This window comes from Delphinus delphis, chromosome 12 (assembly GCF_949987515.2).
Source record: "Delphinus delphis chromosome 12, mDelDel1.2, whole genome shotgun sequence".
Classification (NCBI taxonomy): domain Eukaryota; kingdom Metazoa; phylum Chordata; class Mammalia; order Artiodactyla; family Delphinidae; genus Delphinus; species Delphinus delphis.
Window position 1 is genome coordinate 88,770,002 of NC_082694.2, and position 12,588 is coordinate 88,782,589.

At 48.7% G+C, this 12,588-nt stretch overlaps 1 protein-coding gene across 7 annotated transcripts in view; it reads left to right on the forward strand.

The window, feature by feature from the left end:
- MYT1L (myelin transcription factor 1 like) overlaps positions 1–12,588 on the forward strand; it is a 398,116-nt gene that overhangs the window by 237,398 nt on the left and 148,130 nt on the right. For all 7 annotated transcript variants that reach the window (XM_060027164.1, XM_060027163.1, XM_060027167.1 and 4 more), the window contains exon 5: positions 9,570–9,726. The gene's annotated coding sequence lies outside the window, so the exon portion shown is untranslated. The remainder of the gene's footprint in view (positions 1–9,569; positions 9,727–12,588) is intronic.

Genomic DNA, 12,588 nt, shown 5'->3' on the forward strand with positions numbered 1-12,588 from the left:
ATGAAATTTGACGTATAGCTTATTACACCCACGTGGAAATGTTTCCAACGGTAACTGAAAAAAAAAACTTTGTAGAAGAATGTGTAAGATGTGATCGAATTTATGTTTAAAAATGAGTAGTCCTATGCATTTACATATTTGGTAGGCTGACCATGTCTAGGTAAATTGTGTGTTTGTGTGTCTGTGTTTAGATGAGCGTGTTACAGCAGACACAAGCAAAGCTATAAACATGTTTGTCTCCCTGGAAGGGCCTGAGACGGGAGGGAAAGTCTGGTGGCTAAAAAGGACGTGTTCCAAAATCCACCCCCGCCATCACAGGTATTATCAACATCTGTACTTATTTCTTGCCAGTATTTTTCGTTTCCATGGTGTTTCTGGTTAGGAGCATAGTATACCTGTCCTTTTGCAACCTAATATTTATTTCAAAATTGCATCGTAAGCACTTCAAACAGTGCTACAATTCTTTTTCCGTGGGGAGAAAGGCTTGCAGTGATCGGGCACTGGTTCTGTGCTGGGCATCTTAGCCATTACCTCATTTAAGTTTCCCACCACCTAACGGGCAGGAATTAGCCCACATCATGAAGGGAGCCTGGGACTCAGAGCAGTTGGGTGAACAGACCGAAGAACTGGCCGGCAGCTGGATCAGGGCAGAGACCAGGGCTGTTTGACAACAATCGACAGTCTCCTCCCTCACTCTGCAGTCGCCCCCCTCACTCTGCAGTCGCCCCCTCACTCTGCAGTCTCCCCCCTCACTCTGCAGTCGCCCCCCTCACTCTGCAGTCTCCTCCCTCACTCTGCAGTCTCCCCCCTCACTCTGCAGTCTCCCCCCTCACTCTGCAGTCTCCCCCTCACTCTGCAGTCTCCCCCCTCACTCTGCAGTCTCCCCCTCACTCTGCAGTCTCCCCCCTCACTCTGCAGTCTCCCCCCTCACTCTGCAGTCGCCCCCTCACTCTGCAGTCTCCCCCCTCACTCCGCAGTCTCCCCCCTCACTCTGCAGTCTCCCCCCTCACTCTGCAGTCGCCCCCTCACTCTGCAGTCTTCCTCCTCACTCCGCAGTCTCCCCCCTCACTCTGCAGTCTCCCCCCTCACTCTGCAGTCGCCCCCTCACTCCGCAGTCTCCCCCCTCACTCTGCAGTCACCCCCTCACTCTGCAGTCTCCCCCCTCACTCTGCAGTCGCCCCCTCACTCTGCAGTCTCCCCCCTCACTCTGCAGTCGCCCCCTCACTCCGCAGTCTCCCCCCTCACTCTGGGAAGCGATGAATGAGGAACCCCGTCACCATCCGTGTTGCTGGGAATGAGGCTCCTTTCCATTTTCCACTCTCCTGCATGACGTGTGCGGTGCCGAGAAGGTGGGGAGTGAGTAGGAGGAAGAGGACCGCCTGTGCCAGGTGTGCTCGGGGAGCCGGGCCTCACATGGTCGATGCGAAGGCTGAGGCCTGCTCCCCAAGGTGACTCAGAGCTGAGTCCTGGAGGCCTCGGAACTGAACAATAACCCGCTCGTCTCCCTCCTGAGACACCGGCTCAGCTCGAAGCCCCAGGTGCCCCCCCGCAGCGCTCCGGCTGCTCGAAATGGAGGGCGGCACAGCTGCTGGGGGCCTGTGGACTCAATTATCACCACCTCCTTTAAATCGTCATTTAAGCAGGGAGATGCTTTTTAATTGCCGTCTGTGTAGTGAAATCCATACCAAGACAACGAGGGTCTGCTTTAATTGGACGTAACCTGGCTGATAAGCGTAGAACGGCAGAGCTGAGACTGACAGGCCAGGGAATCAGACACTTGGCCACGTAGAATGGTTGGTTCTATGCGGCTCCATGGTCTCACATCACGTAAATAAATACAGGTGTGTGTACGTATGTATACACGTGTACATTCTACATTATCATTTTGCTCTTGTCATCCAGCAGGCCAGCTTCTCTCTCCTGATTCGAAGCATTACTTTCTTTTATTGTCTTTTAAACTCTGCCTTCACGCATGTCCCCCACCTCCCCTGGAAGCTGCCTTGCCCATCAGCAGCTGAAATAGCCGCACTAGGGGAGGCGCTGGATTTCCCTTATTTCTCTCCTGTGCCCCCAAGGAATGGCCCCGCTGGGTGCCCTGCAGGACGCAGACAGCCCCTGCAGCTGTGGGGCCCTGCAGTGGGTGTCCTGCTTGTCCTGGTCCTAAATTCCCAACAGGCTTGTGTCAGGGCTTAAGAGGCAGGAGGAAGAAGTTCCCTGCTTGTCTGTCCAAGCTCTCGGAGAGCCCTCCTGGCCAGCCTACCCCAGGGGCCGCCCCTGCCCTCCCCAGCCCCTCCCCCTGACATCCCGCACACCCAGGATCGGACTCTCTCTCCTGTCTTGGCTCTAGGTCCCCTGAGCAATGTCCCTGCTGTGTCCCCAGCGCCCGACAGACACCTGACTCGGACGCAGTCTCCACCCCTAATTGCTGAGGGAGCAAAGTCACTTAATCCTTCCCAGGCTTCATCTGAACCACAACCAGTGTAAGTGCTGCTTTCTGAGTCGGCCTCTCATCGGAGGATGTGGTGCGTGTCTCTCCACGTCACCAGCCTTTCGTCCACTGTTGTAATTCTTTCTCTCATTCTGGCATCATCGGACTGCGGTGACCACACGGGTGCTGGTACCCCAGCGGGGCTGCTCCACCCTCGTCTGGGTGAGGTGTCATCTGTAGGAGAGGCTAAGGACTAAGGGCTACTTCACAGGACTGTGGAGAGGAAGGGGCGGTTAAATGTCAGGAAGGAGGGGCCCGGGATGCAGCGGCTCCCCCAGTGCAGGAGGGACGCGAGGCCCGGCTCCCCCAGGGCAGGAGGGACGGAACCTCCACAGGACCAGCCACAGCCTCCCGCCTCCCCCGCCCCAGCCAGGCTCCCCTGGGCCCTGCAGAGCTGCACACCCTCCAGGATGACTCACCTTCCCGGGGCCCCTTCAGCTGTGAAGAGCTGTGTGGGGATTAATTAAGTGACTGTGGGTAAGGAATGAACTTGGAGGGCTCCCACGAAGGGTGGCTCAGGAGGACATGGGCTGATTATTAAAGTATTAAATGCCCACTTTGCCGCTAGATAGAAGCAACTCAACTCTCCCAACTGCTCGGGCGGAAAACAGGATTCCTGCACGTCCCACCCCCTGGCGAAGAATGAAATAGCATCAGTTAGGAGGCACTGACTTGCTGTCGAAGAACAGGGCGGCCGTCTGGTAGGGATCCGGGCCTGCTTCAACAGTTAGTTATTTACCAGGTAAATCTGGTGCATAGAGAAGAGATGTAGCGTCCAGTATCTTGGTCAGATGCTTCCATGGTGATGCCTTCAGCTAATACTGGTCAACCAGGAGGTCTACGTGGGGGGCGCTACACCACCGCACACCAGGGAGGGGCCGTGAGGACACTGCAGACACTGCAGGGACATTTCATGTTGACACAATTCGGTCACCCACCCGGAGCTCGCTGGGAACGAGGATCTCACCTTTCTCGTGAGCGTCCTCTCTCCTTTGTGAGAACGATCAAGCCGAGTGGGAGGGTAGCCTGCTTCCAAAGTGCTGCCGGGCACTGCCAGGCGCTGGCGCTGGGCGCCCTGCAGGTGGCCAGCTGGTCTGCCCAAGCCACAGGCACACCAGGTCTCGGAAGGCAGCGTCACCTGCGCACCTCCCCGCTCGGCACGTGTGCGGGCTGGCGGCCCTGAGACCGAGGTCCGGCCGGCTTCGCCACAACCAGCTGTGAGCTGGGCCCAACACAGCCCTTCCCCGGGCCTCAGGGGGAGTCCGATTGGCTTGCTCCCTCGCAGGGTTGGCACAGTCAGAATCCAGCTGTTGGCCGGCAACAGTCAGGTACACTATCAGGTGCTATCTGAGAAGCAGTGAACTGGGAGGACAGGGCTGGGAATGGGGAGACCCCAGAATCATACCAGGGAAGCCTCACACCTTAAACCCAGGGAGAAAACGCCCCTGGGCCCGAGAGCATCCGGCCCCAGGCGTGGAGGCAGGAATGGGGTGTGCTCCCTGGTGGCTCAGAAGGTCCGGCTGGTTCACTGATAACTCCTGAGTGTCGCCCCGGGGTGTCTTATGAATATTTTTAACAGCTTTATTAAGATATAATTCGCCTACCACACATTTCACCCATTTACAGTGCACCGTTCAGTGGGTGTTCGTGTATTCACAGATAAGTGCAATTGTCACCACAGTCAACTTTAGAACATTTCCATCACTTTGAAAAGTGACCCCATGGACTTCAGCTTTCCCACCCCACTTCCCACCCTACCCTCTTAGTCCTTAGTCCTAGAAAACTACTAATCTACGTTCTGTCTCCATAAACTTCTGATTCGGGACACAGCATACAAATGGGATCACGTAATATGTGATCTTTATCGACCTGATTCTTACACTCAGCGCAACGTGCTCGAGGCTCATCGATGTTGCAGCGGGTGCTGTTCCTGTTTATGACGGATCAATATTCCATATATGAAGAGACCACATTTTAGTTTCCATTCATCAGCGGATGGAAATTTAAATTGATTCCATATTTTTGAATATCATGAACACTGCTGCTGAGTACATACTTGTACAAGCTTCTGTGTGTACTTGTTCATTTCTTACCTAAGAGTGGGATTATTGGGTCATGCAGTACCTTTTTGACTCATCATCTGAGGACCTGCCTGATTGTTTGCTGACGTGGCTGCGTCATTTGCATTTCCACCACCTGTGCGTGAGGGTTCTGATTTCTCCGCGTTTCCCGACACTTGTTATTACCTGACTTTCTGAGTCTACCCATCCTCGTGGGTATCGAGTGGTATGTCATCGTGGTACTGATTTGCAATTCTCTGATGATTGATGATGTCAAGGAGTGTCTTGTCATGTGCTTATTGCTATCTGTATATCTTCTTTGGAGAAATGTTTATTCAGATTCTTTGCCCATTTTTAATTGAATTGTCTTTTTTTATTACAGAGTTATAAGAGTGCTTTATATATTCTGGATACAAGTCCCTTATCAGATTTATGATTTGCAGATATGTTTTCCCATTCTGTGGGTTGTCCTTTTCACTTTTTTCATGGTGTATTTTTAACGCAAAAGATTTTTTTTTTAATTTGGATGAAGTCCAATTTACCTATTTTGTTGTTGCCGTAGTTGCTTGTGTTTTTGGTGTTATATCTGAGAATCATTTGCCAAATCCAAGGTCGTGAAGATTTACTCTTAGGTTTTCTTCTAAGTTCTTTATAGTTTTATCTCTTACATTTGGGCCTTTGATCCAAGTTGAGTTCATTCTGTTACATGGTGTGAGACAGGGACTCCAATTCATTGTTTTGTGTGGGGATGTCCAGCACCATTTGTTGGAGAGGCTGTCCTTCCCCTTTGAATGGTCTTGGCGCCCTTGTGAAACTCGGCCGACAAAGATGCATGCGTTTATTTCTGGACTCACGATTCCATTCAACTTGTCTATGTGTCTATCCTTATGCTAGTACCACACTATGTTGATTACTATTGTTTGTAGTACATTTTGAAATTGGAAAGTGTGCGTTCTGCTTTGTTTTGTGTGATGTTAGCTGTGGGTATATCTTCTGAGTATTAAAGGTTACAAAGCTCATAGATACCAGAGCTGGGATTCGATCCTTGTTCTTTCCATGGTACCTCATGCCTAGAAGGGACACCTGAGCCATGGTTGGGTATCTCCAGTGATGGGGAAGGTTCACTGCAGGAGCAACTCCATCCTGACCTTCCTGAAGACTCCAAGAGGTACCAGGACTTGACCCAGGGTAATGAACCTGCACGTAGAGAGGCAAGACAGGCCTGTGGCACCACCATGCCTTTCACCCTGAGCAGCATTAGGTCCTGGTCTAGAAGACAACACCCAACACCTCCAAGCCACCCAACACGGCTTCCACACAGCTGGGCAGAACCTCCCAAGAGAAAGCCAGCCTCCAGCCTACCTGACTCATAACTTCTGGGGTCACCTTGAGCCCCCCCGTTCCATTCTGAATGTCTTCACCTAGATCTGAAGAGCTGGACAGGGAAATGGGGTTTCGTGATTTCCTGCTGCCTCTACGTCCTCCCTGCTGGCACCTTCCACACAGAGAAGCAGCCACAGCGGTGGGAGGGATGGGAGAATCCAGTCAGGACTCCTGCCGGAATGGGCCTGACCGTGGCACATTCTCTGTTTTATGCTGTAAATACCCAAAATATGAAAGGAGGGGTTTTGCACCACTTCAAATAGAAGAGAAAGCGAACTGTTACAGTACCATGTAATAATGCAGTTTCTGTCTGAAATAAGAAAAGGTACAAAAGAGAAGACATGAATGGGCTGGGTGAATAAATAAATTTTGTGATAAAAAGAAACACAAGATGTCATAGGAGCACGAAGAGGGCACCTGAGCCAGCCTGGGGGTTAGGGTGCCCCTCAGCTTCTCCCAGAGGATGACAGGGACTGAGTCAAAGGGAGAGAAATGGTCCACCAGAGGCCTGGTCTTAAACCTCTTGTAAAGACAAATAATCACCAAAATAAATGCAAATGTATAACTGTGATAAAAAACAATTTGGGCGTATAAAATAGGATTCTTGAAATTTTAAAATACAATTGAAGAACTCAAAGATAAATTTGAAAAAACCTTCCAGAAGATAGAGAGGAAACAGAAAGAATGAAAACAAAAACAAAAGCCAAGCTCACTAGGATCAACTTATCAGTAGGACACATTAGACAACACAAATCCAGTTGGTGGATATTTTTTTAAAAAACACACAGTAAAGAAAATAAAAAGGGAGAAGTTATCAAAGAAAGGAGAAGCAACTTGTCAGCGACCAGCACGCTTCAGGTCGTGTGTGCACTGAGTGCTGAGCAGTAAGAGTGGAGAACGGATTCCCACAGCGACACATGAGCCCAGGGGGAGGGAGAACTGCTTCTGATGAGAGGTGGCATCAGACTGGCCTCAGCGGCAGAGGCCACGCTGGAGGCCTGGCCTTCTAGTCTCGTGGAAGCAATTTACACTTAGGAAGTCCTGCCTGAGAGCGAAATAAAGACATTTCCTGACATGCAAGATCTCAGAGGGAAACTTTCCTGCAGGTTCTCATTCTGGGAAAAATGCCTGGGCTGAGTGTCAACAAGGCAGAGGAGAAGCCCAGGGAGGAGACTGTCAGGGGGTCTGGAAAATAAACAGCTCCTGTGCCCTGCATCTAGAGGGAGGAAGGGCAGACAGAGCCGTGTGAGGCCTGCTGGACTCCTTCAACACCCAGCAGTCTCTCTTGCCTTCAGCCTCTCAATACAGATACTTGTAATGCACGTTTTTCAAAAGCAAATAAAAAAAAATAATAGGTCTGAGACCTTGATTTCCTGAAATAAATTTCCCAGAGGGAATTTCTGCCATTGAAAAAGAAACAGACTGGGTCCCAAAGAAGAGGGGTTCAGATCGGTTGTGAACCCTGGAACCACCTGTCAGGGTGCCTGACCCCCCTCGGCTGCTGGGCTGTGGGTGGGACTTGCCTGATCCCTGTGCTGCCCAGGGAGGGAACCTCTGTCTTTGTGCAATAAGTACTCTGCTCGGAGCCACCGGAAGCCGTCCTCGGATTAAATAACGTCGATGTGCAGCTTTCAGGGGACACTTGGCTCTGTGGCATCTCCCACGGGCTCTGTAAGGGACGTGGTCTAACAACTTTGTTGTCACCAGAACACGAAACCCACAGGCGAGTGCGCCGCAGGTTTATGTGACAACTGTAGTCAATAGGAATCTCAAATCTAATTTAATTTATGCCGAGATCAGGAGTTGAACCATAATTAACAGTTTGCTTGTCATTCGTTCATATATAATTTAATTGTTTAATTTTTAAATAGTATGAGCTATTTATATGTATATTTCTGGATAATATTACTCACACTGAGTTGAATATTTGCTGTTTAAAACGTGCTTTTTATAGCTATAGTTTTATAAAATAATTTATTTTAAAAGGCCAGCATCTACATATGTCACCGTATCAAAACTGAGCGTGTTGTCAGTGTATTAACCTGTTTTCATTTGTGTTTTAGTACATTATGTTGTATTATCTCAATTACTGGGGTTTCTTTGATAAATTCAGAGATGGGTATGGAATTTCTATTTTACCCAAACGTACTGCTTTTTGTGTTTTTTCCTTCTGCTCTTTCATCCTTTCTCTTTTTCTTGACACCCCTTCAAAATTAGTTTTCGCATATTTAAGGTTGCAACTGTGTTGATCCTAACTCTGCGCTATTCTTTCTTTTATTCTTCCTTTGAACTTATGCAGGAATGTCTTACCTATCTTGTTTCATACCGAGTCACGCAAGTCTAGCTGAGTGCAGGCAGGCGAGCCCTCAGTAAATAGTGGTTGAGTTAATTAAAGGCGTCCCTATTTAGGGAGCTGTCTACATCATCATGGTTATAAATGAGAAACTGAAACTCAGAGATATTATGGAGGTATATTAATAAATAGATATACAGTGATAATAATATACAAACATACTACCATTTGCTGAGCATTTACGGTTAGCTAGATCCTTCTTGTATATTATCTACTTTAGATATTGAAAAATTCTAGGAAATAAATGCTTATGAACAACCAGCTCAGGTTATGAGGTAGTAAGTGGTAGTGCCTTTGTGACCCAAGTCCATCTGATTCCAAATCTTTTAACCATTAAACATTTTACTGGCTGGTTGGGTCACTTGTGTAACAAGCCGCTCAATTAGATCAAAAATTCCTCCTGTGCGGGTCCACAGGAGCGCTGTCTTCTTTTCTCTCTCTGTCTCTCCCTTCGTTTCTTTTTCTTTTTTCTTTTCTTTGTCTTCCTATCAACAAAGCTGTATTAACCAGCCCCTGGCTGCAGCACCTAAGACAAAGCAGGTGGTCTGGCTGCTCCAGAGTCACGAGGACTCGAGGGCTGAGCCCGGAGACAGATGAACTGGGAAAATTTAGGGGAAGTTATTAAATCCCAAGGAGGAGGTGGGGAGACATTCTTTGTTCTAAATGGCAAACGTGAAAAGCAGAAAGACAAATCTGGTCTAATTCCTTTCTCTTTCTGGGAATTTATGAGTTTGAATCTTCTGTGGTTTACGTCCTTGTGTTCCTAGCAAGACACACATGAGCAAACTCTTAGTCCTTGTCTGTGGGGAGCAAATCAGGCCTTGGGAAGATTAAGTGTTCAAGGAAAGGATTTACAGCTCAGCCCTAAGTGTGGATGGGAGCACACAGGGCAGCTGGTTCCCAGGTAACAGGACGGATGGCTGAGTTCCAAGGACAATGGACTCCCGCTCAATGCCTCCCGCTCCTTCTTATTTGACTCGACTATCTAATTTCCTCAGGTAGGGCAGAGTGTTCCACAGTCTGCGCAGCTGACTTGGCTGGCAGGGAACAAGTCTTCCCAGATGGAACCCAGGGAAGACCCTTTCTCGGAGACAAAGCAGCGGCCCCAAGTCCAGGAGAGAAATTCTCAAGGGCACCGTTGTATGTGGGGAGGACAGAAGATGTGGTCCCTGGAGAAAGCAGGAGGGTCCATGGTCACTGCCGAGGGCATGTTCTCTATTCACGCTGCTTCCTGGTGTCGTCGTGAAATCAATAGGGGGTTTACCCTGTGGTCCCTGTTTTGCAGATGGAGAAATCGAGGCACCGAGAAATTAAGTGACTTTGCCGCAGTCACAGGCTGGGGAGGACCCGGATTAGAACTTAGAGAGAACTTGACTCTGGGCCTGTGTCCTGCCCACAGAGTCACGCTGCCTCCGTTCCTAGGAGAGAAGACTTCCTGCAAGGTAACCCCCTGACCCCGCCCCACCAGCTGCGAGTGGTCCATGAGGAGGCTGTGCACTGCGCGTGCGTAGACCGCTGACAGCGCGGATGTCTGCCCTAGGCCGTTGTCGGCAAACTGCATCCTTCCGTGGTCACTACGGCTGCCCGCTCCCCGACCTCCGCGGCCCCGTCCCCCCAGGTGCCCTCGTCCCGCCCCGAAGTGTCTCCACGGCCTCCTCTTCAAGGCCTTTGTTTCATCCTCGTCTTCTCCTCTTTACGTATCTACCACCCCCGCCCCCCATGGGCTGACCAGCCCTATCCCAGGGGTTTAGAAAAGAGAGAGAAGCTCCCTTCAACCCTCCCCGAGCTCTTGTCTCACCCCTGGGCCCGTGAGACCAGGCCTGGAGGGGCCCCCTTCGTGGCCTGTCCACTGCACGTCTGTGGGCCTCCGGCCTGTGGTCCCACCCTTCTCCTGGAACTTGTCTCAGAAATCCACCACCCGTCTCCTGAGACCAAGCCCAGGCCACATCAGGGGTCAGAGGGGTCACCAGCCCGGCATCCCACCGTCCCAGGGATGAAACTTCCCCACACTGACCCGCGGCCACCTGACTACTTCCCAGTGTGGGCAGTGTCAGGAGAGCGGACTGCACGCAGTGCCCCCTCGCACCCCGGGGTCCCAACTCAATACTCCTTCCCCCCAACATCCTTCTAGAGCTTTCTCTCACTTTCTGTTATGTGCTGTTTCTTTAGCTTCTCTTCCTACCATTTGGGTGACTTTTCTTTTGCGGGTACATTTACTTCGATCTCTGAAAGCTCCTTGAGGTGAGGGGTGCGTCTCGTCTGGTGTTTTCCTCCCGCTGAGATGGACGCATGAGGTCGCAGGACCAGTCAGGACACAACGTCCCTCCTTACGTGGGCACGTGGGCACAGCACTCCACAGTTTAAAGAGCCCCAGGCGATCCTGAGTTTTCACACCCATCCGACCCTGCACTGAGCTCGCAGGAAGACACTCCTCTCACTGCGCAGTTTGTACAGACGACCAGCTGAGTCTTGAAGGGTGAAACTGTGCAGTAAGTGGGAGAAACTAAGTGCCAAGCCCAGCCCTTTCCCTCTAAAATTCATATATCTTGCCTATTCAATAATTTCCAAGGTATTTTAATTTCTGGAAATTTTCAGTGAATTGTGTATTTCGTCTCCCCTGAACACAAACTTGGTTCACAGATTACACCTTCTCTCACTTGTAGATGTAAGCTTCTCTAATTTTTCTGTTCTTTATCCATTTAGTAGTGTTCCCCCCCAAAAATAGAGTAAAATAATTTTATAAAAACTGGATTTTTAAAAAATTTATAAACTAAAAAATCACTCAGTTTCAAATCTTTATATAAATGAACATTTTTATTAATTGTTATAATGTCATAACATGTTTGAATCTTTGAATTTTATTTTTTGTGCCACTTCATCAAAATTTAAATTGGGAAGAAAGTTGGGAAATGCTGAATATAGACCAGATATATAGTCTCAGAAGCAGACTTAGATCTGCTTGTGAATACAGAACATTATTGACTATTTGTTCAAGGCAGTTTTCTCATCACATTGGTGGTTTTGTCACTGTCAGAAAGGGATGTGTCATCTCTCTCTTCTTTTTTGCTCCCACCCAAGGGGCCTGTCTGGCTGAGGCAGGCGTTAATTAGACAAAGGAGCATCCTTCTTGGCCAGTTCACAAACACAGAGCCCAGGGTATAGAACAGACCCCAGAAGTGGGCCAGACATGCCAGGCGGGAGCAGCCTGTGCCCATCGACGTCATGAGGGGCTGAGCCCGGAGAAGGCCCAGGGGACTGGGGTCCACTGGTGGGCAGGCTGAGGACATCCAGGAGATGGGGCTGAGTGGGGAAGGCACGCCGGCCATAGAGCGCTGGGACTCTGTCCACATGACCGTGGGATGGCCTGCGTTGTGTGCTTCTGTTTGGGAAAAACACCACCAGCAAGGAAAAAAAAGAAAATACTTGCAGCAGATAAGATGGGCAAAGGGGTTAACACCTTAAACATACAAAGAGCTATTATGAATTGATGTGAAAATTTTTAAAAGAAGAAAAATAGGCAAAGGGTGAGAATAAGAACTTCCTAGCAGGGGAAACTTAGGAGGCTAAATCTGGCTAATACTGACCCTCATTCTTGGTTGGAGAAGGAAAAATGTAAGCAACCACGTGACAGGTAACTTCACTCAGTAAAAATAACAGACTGGTGGGACCCATTGGAGATAAGCACTTAGATAATGGGCATAATCATACTTTACTAACGAGTACATGGAGTTTTACATTTTCTAACAGTACCGACAATATCTTTTAAGAAAACCATATTGTGGAAATGCGTACAGAGATGTGTGTGATATTTATTGCACCTTTTTATAGTGGAATAAAACAAATAAATGAAATACAACAACCTAACTATCCATTGGTAGGGGAATTTACAGAGATGATTGGATACATTTTGGGCTGCAGAATATTATGTAGCCATTCAAAAAATGAGTGTAACAAAAATAAACTTAGAATGGCTTAAAGACAAACATAAGACATGACACCATAAAATTCCTAGAAGAGATCATAGGCAAAACATTCTCTGACATAAATTGTACCGATGTTTTCTTAGGTCAGTTTCCCAAGGCAATAGAGATAAAAACAAAAATAAATAAATGGGACCCAATCAAACTTACAAGGTTTTGCACAGCAAAGGAAACCATAAAAAAAAAAAAAAAGGAAAAGACAACCTACAGAATGGGAGAAAATATTTGCAAACAATGTAACTGACAAGGGCTTAATTTCCAAAATATACAAACAGAACATCTCATACAACTCAACAACCAAAAAACAAACAACCCAATCCAAAA